Source organism: Chanodichthys erythropterus, chromosome 5, assembly GCF_024489055.1.
Source record: "Chanodichthys erythropterus isolate Z2021 chromosome 5, ASM2448905v1, whole genome shotgun sequence".
NCBI classification, from domain to species: domain Eukaryota; kingdom Metazoa; phylum Chordata; class Actinopteri; order Cypriniformes; family Xenocyprididae; genus Chanodichthys; species Chanodichthys erythropterus.
Window position 1 is genome coordinate 10,349,686 of NC_090225.1, and position 7,013 is coordinate 10,356,698.

Below are 7,013 nucleotides of genomic sequence, written 5' to 3' on the forward strand. Positions count from 1 at the left end.
CATTCTATTTATCACCTTCAAGGAATAAGTGAACCAAAACAGCTTGACCTAGAAGCTCATTGCTCAAACTTTAGGGAATATCCAATTAAATTTTATACCTAGTGTTCAGTGTTTAGTGCTTGTTATAGAGGAAAACATAATCTCCTCTGGGTCACAGGTCTCTCTCTAGAATTGTTTTTCAGTGTCTCACTGGAGGAGTGCAGCATGAGTGGGCATCTTCTTACCAAAATTGGGGCATGTTGGTACATGCCCTGATTTTGGGCTCTTGTTCGCTTTAGGATCCCACTTCTTTCATAACCTTATCTCCCCAAAACAGAAGCACTGTGAAAGAGTGAAAAAGGAAAGGCTGCTGCTCATCCTGTTAACAATCATCCTGACATGTCTTTTCTATAATTGATTAAATTACATATTTTCCCCTGTTAATTGTAGATGACAGTTGGACATGTCATGGTTGACAAACAAATTATATTGTGCTAATGTGAGCTTGTTAATGATGTCACTTCCTCTTCAATATGTCATTTAAAGTGACAGTTCACTGTTGTTAAATAAGTGGTGTGACAGGGAAATCAATAAATTCAGGAATCTATAATTATTTTTATATAAATGATATTGATCTTGCAATAAATAAATAAATAAACAAATAAACAAACAAACAAACAAACAAACAAACAAACAAACAAATAAATAAATAAATATATATATATATATATATATATATATATATATATATATATATATATATATATATATATATATATATATATATATATATATATTCTATATATAGAAAACAGTTATTTTAAATTGTAATAATATTTCACAATACTACTGTTTTTACTGTATTTTTAATTAAATAAATGTAGCCTTGGTGAGCAGACCAAACTTCTTTTAAAAACATTAAAAATCTTAGTGGTTCCAAACTTTTTTGGACTGTACTGTATATATATATATATATTCAATATATATATACAGTACAGTCCAAAAAAGTTTGGAACCACTAAGATTTTTAATGTTTTTAAAAGAAGTTTCTTCTGCTCACCAAGGCTACATTTATTTAATTAAAAATACAGTAAAAACAGTAGTATTGTGAAATATTATTACAATTTAAAATAACTGTTTTCTATTTGAATATATTTCACAAAGTAATTTATTCCTGTGATGGCAAAGCTGAATTTTCAGCATCATTACTCCAGTCTTCAGTGTCACATGATCCTTCAGTAATCATTCTAATATGCTGATCTGCTGCTCAAGAAACATTTAATGTGTACAATTGTACAAAATATTTGTGTACAATATTTTTTTTCAGGATTATTTGATGAATAGAGAGTTCAAAAGAACAGTGTTTATCTGAAATCTAATCTTTTGTAACATTATAAATGTCTTTACTGCCACTTTTGATTGATTTAATGCATCCTTGCTGAATAAAAGTATTCATTTCTTTAATTTCTTTTAAAAAAAATAAAAATAAAAATTCTTATTGACCCCAAACTTTTGAACGGTAGTGTATAATGCTACAGAAGCTTTGTATTTCAGATAAATGCTGTTCTTTTGAACTTTCTATTCATCAAGGAATCCTGAAAAAAAAAGTACACAACTGTTTTCAACATTGAAAATAATCATAAATGTTTATTGAGCAGCAGATCAGTATATTAGAATGATTTCTGAAGGATCATGTGACACTGAAGACTGGAGTAACGATGCTGAAAATTCAGCTTTGCCATCACAGGAATAAATTACTTTGTCAAATATATTCAAATAGAAAACAGTTATTTTAAATTGTAATAATATTTCACAATTTTACTGTTTTTACTGTATTTTTAATTAAATAAATGTAGCCTATAAATGTTTCTATACTGTTTTTAAGAAATATTTTAAATAGAATTTCTATGACTGATTATACAGAAATGCGTAGTCTTATATTTTACACCATATGTTTTATTTCAATAAGTTTATAGTTAATTTTGAATTAATACATTATTTAAGCTTGCAAAAAAACTTATCAGTTGTGATCAAAAGTGATGTGGCCTCAGAAAATTGACATGTTCACACTTTATTTAAATATTATAAAATATTTGTTAAAGATTAAGTGAGTATTTTGTATAGTTGTGTTTGGAGTCAATAGTTTTATTTGTGATAACACAACGAAATTTGTGGATTTGCCAAATTGTTGATCTACAAAGGGTTATTAACAGAACAGTTATTGTAAGAGTAGGTTTATCACTGGAAACTGTATTGTACTTTGTCTACTCTTTAAACAGCATTATGATAAAAATGGACACTATGGCAACAGCTTTCTTATCTGTACACTGTGTTTGTGGTCATCAAGTTTGAAATGTTGACTACAAACAGGGTGGTTTTTCAGAATTTCTGTCACGGCGTTCTCTCCACATTTACGAATTTTTGCTACCTTTAGCTACTGCCAACAACGCGCCGGATCCTTCATTGGAAACTGAAAGTAACACTCCTGCTAAACGTTAACTCTTTGAATTCTTGCACCTGGGAACAATACAAGTTGACACCATTATGACTAAAAGTTTGCTAAGAAGTATTTCCTACTAAAGCATGCAGTATTTGACTCTTGTAAGCGTATCCATAGTAAACTGGTGGGAGTGGCCTTGGATGACAACATGCCCAGTGCATTATGGGTTTTGAAGTTTTCCTGCCTGTTTGGCAAAAGGGAAGACAACAGCCTTTTTTCTCTAGTCAGGTATCGATTTCATTTTTTAGCCCTGCCTTTCTACTGTATAAGCAGCCATGTTTTATTGAAAGCCCATTTTGCCAGCGGTGAAGTACCCATATAAGGAATATAATAGTTTACATGTTATCATTGACTCACCTTCATGTAATTCCAAAACTCTATGACTTTCTTTCTTCTGTGGAAAGAAAAATTCAACACAGCTCTTTTCCATATAAAGACAATTAGTTCTTATAGTGACAGTGGATAATGACTGAATGTTAATTTTGGATAAAAACTTTCTTTAAACAAAAGATGGGCGGCTCAGAGACTCACAAGCTTAATGAGTTTATTGTATGTGTTTCTATCTTCCACTATATCTGTTCATCTTTTCTCTTTGTTAATGTCATTTTGCTCTAAAGTGAGTGTTTGAAGACAGATTGCTAAGTTTGACTTTTTCATTATGTCCCATAAATACCTGAGGAGATAACATTTTGTGGATACTTTGCTCTGGCCATAAAATCCCATAAGACATTGCCATTAGCACAGTGTTGACATGAGGCATGCGACAGCTGATTGATGGATGTTAAAAGCACGACACACTGCAGCAGTTGCAAAACGAGGACGGCGAGAAAAGAGAGACAGAGAGAGTTAAAGAAAGACAATCCACACTCTCTTAGCAGCAGATAAGACTTCTTTGTTCTCTGTTGTCAGTAATACACGTGAAAGACTTTACAAAGAGCTGCATGGGTGGGAAATTCAAAACATACCGGCAAATCTCCCCTCATCCCCTCAAAACAAAACCCTCTTATTAGCATTATGCATAACATCTGTTGCTACACATTAATCCAGCTCAGACGGGCTTCTCTCACAAACCTTGGTTGTGAATTATATGCGAGTGGTGCTTGCCTGTGCAATTCTAAGGTGCTCTGAGTTGTTGTTAACATGTTGAGAGGTGGTTGCTAGGTGCATGTTTTACTGCCTTCCAGGCTAAAATTGTAAGTTTGATCACTTAAAGAGTAGCAACCTTTCACACAAGCCACAATTTATATCGTTCATGTCTAGCACAAAGGGTATGAGACGAATTACAATAGTGGCCAAAAGTGAAATATTATTGTTTCTAATGAACCCACAAGTTTGATTAAACCATAAAATATCTATCTATCTATCTATCTATCTATCTATCTATCTATCTATCTATCTATCTATCTATCTATCTATCTATCTATCTATCTATCTATCTATCTATCTATCTATCTATCTATCTATCTATCTATCTATCTATCTATCTATCTATCTATCTATCTATATATCTATCTACCCTCATATTTTTATGGTTTAATCAAACTCAAAGAGCGAGAGAGAGAGAGAGAGAGAGAGAGAGAGAGAGAGATTTTACTATGCAAAAAATGCATAAGAAAACAAAAAGATCACAGGAAAAAGCATACATTGGCTATAACAACATAATCAGTTAATAAACAATTAATTGGTTCTTTGAATTCATTGCCTTGTCACAATTAAAACAAGTGTCAATCACACAATCACACAATATGCTTACAGAATCTTTAACATATTAACAATATTTGAATAAGGGGTGAAGATGTCAATTTACCTAAGCGGGACATCACCTTTGGTCACTACTGTACATGCCAAAGTTTACAACTTAGCAGTGGTGGACAGTAACAAAGAAGTTTTTCAAGTATTTGTACTTTATCAGAGTATTTTTATTTTGTGAAATCTTTATTTTTACTTCACTCCATTCCAAAGCATAATATCATACATGATATTCCACTTCATTTTATAAAAACATATTTTTCATTATCACAAACCAAAGAAATCACCATCCAGTACCCAGCCTGATACAAAATAGCAATGTCTGATTCGTGAATGAGAATCATTTTCTCCAATGAACCTGGTGAATTGATTCATAAATCGCACTTAACGTCATTCACAAATCTGACTGATCCGATTGCAGTAAATTATCTGGTCGAAATGAGCCCGGAATAGAGCTCAAATTACGTAAATCTGCTGTAAAAGTGTTTAATAAGTAATATATGATAAGTTTTGATAATTAAATTAACCAGGTTAAATTATTTGCAGTTCAATACATATTAAATGTCTGCACTAATCTTTTTTATTATTGCTGACTAATGACTATTATATAATAAACATGCTTCATTGATCAGTGCTTTTTACTTTTACTTAAATTAATTACTTTCGTACTTTTACTCAAAATGAGTACTTATACTTTTATACTTATTTTTTATACTTTTATACTGGAGTATCTGTACATTTACTTAAGTACTTGATTGGTAATTTGTCCACACAGCTGCAACTAAGGGTTATTGGCTGTTTAACCATGCTGACGCCTGCTCTTCATAGTCAATGAAACTGATGCTCCCAAAGGAACAATATACATGACTTCCCTTTTCCAATCATTTGCTTTCATGTAGCTTTCTATGCTTGCAGGTTGACTTTTATTTCCGCAACAAATCCTCATGCCGTATCATATGTCTTTAAGGGCAGTTAAACGTTTTTATTGCTCTATCTATGATACAGTGAAATGAATCCTCAAAGGTTATAAGAAAGGTTTATTGAGGAGCCTGAACAGGTGCAGAACAGCTGTGGAATAGGTTCTCTTAAACTCAGATAAGGTTCTAAAACACATAAGGAGATGCTATGAAATTAGCAGACCATAAAACATAAAATATTTCTGCACACAGCACAATGCCCTCAGCTAAGACATTCATAGACAAGACCTTCATTATCAAAGGCATTTCCATTCATATAGATATTTACTTTTATATAAATATTAGCAATGGTATAATATACATACACTAGTTTGATTAGAAGGCTTGTCCCTTGTGTATTTATGAATTTTAAAGATTATTTACAATGGCCTCAAAAAAGTATTACACAGGGATAATTTGCTGAAAAAAAAAAAAAAATGTAAATAATGTTTTAATGTTAAATGTTGTACTAGAAAAGTATAATTGTGTTACATTTAATTCCAAAATGCCACTTGGTTTAATATTTGGTCATATAATTCAATGATATTCAAAAACATTTAAATAAGACCGTCGCGCACAAGTGCTTTTTTGTGGAAACTACTGTCTGCATAAAACGGTTTATTTGAATATTGTTGAATTCAGGTGTCATAAAAATAATTATGCAACAATGTCCTCACTCTACCTAGAATGCAATGCATCAGGAGCTTTATTGCTATTGTTCTTTGTGTATTGTGTTTGTGTGAGTGAGCCATTAGTAAACACACCGGATGAGTCACACATCTGGAGTCAATTATGCTTCATTAGACAGAGTCTATCCATCATCACATGCAGCGGTTAATGGCTCTGGGATTACAGTGTGTGCGTATGACTTAGCACTGTAGCTCACACACCCTCAATGAAAGCCATTTCCCATGGAGCTCAATGTAAACAGTAATCCTACCGGATCTCAGCAGGATGGCGTCAGAGCGTCTCCCCTGCACGGACTCCCAGCATGCCCTGGCATCAGGCCAGCGGCCTCCTTTAAACTCTGGTACCAGTCTGCTATAGTGTAATCTAAAATAAATATCAATGGACATGATCAATAGCATTAACAATAAATCAGTCATTTAAAATATATGTTGCTATTCATCTACAAATCAACTTGAGCTTATCATCCAGTGAACGGAAATTCACCCAACATTGATTTCATTACCTGGTGGGGACGCCGATTAATAAAAACCACATGTGGTTCTGCTTACAGGCACTTTATCATTAAGATTCAACAATGAACACATTGCAGAAATGTATTATTACTCTTATCATGTGGTCTTTAATGGACAGAATAGCATAGCAAATTATTGAATACATGTATTAGAAAGCACAACACAATGCACTTCAATGCTATCATAATTTGTTGCTTTTAGAATCATTTCAGTAAAAGTAACAGGGTTACCACAGTTTTTGTACTATTGTAAAATGATGATCACCAACCAATCAGCTGTTAGTTTAACTAGATGTCAACTAACTAGTCAACTAATCCTCTTAAAGGAACAGTCCACTTTTTTTGAAAATAGGCTCATTTTCCAACTCCCCTAGAGTTAAACAGTTGAGTTTTACGGTTTTCGAATCCATTCAGCCGATCTCCGGTTCTGGCGGTACCACTTTTAGCATAGCTTAGCATAGTTCATTGAATCTGATTAGACCGTTAGCATCGCGCTTAAAAATTACTAAAGAGTTTTGATATATCATTGCACTGCTGCAGCCATGATAGGGCAGCAAAGTTCCTTGATTATTACGCCTGAATGAGAGTATAGTTCCTAGCCATATCAGCCTAGAAAATCGCAAATTTT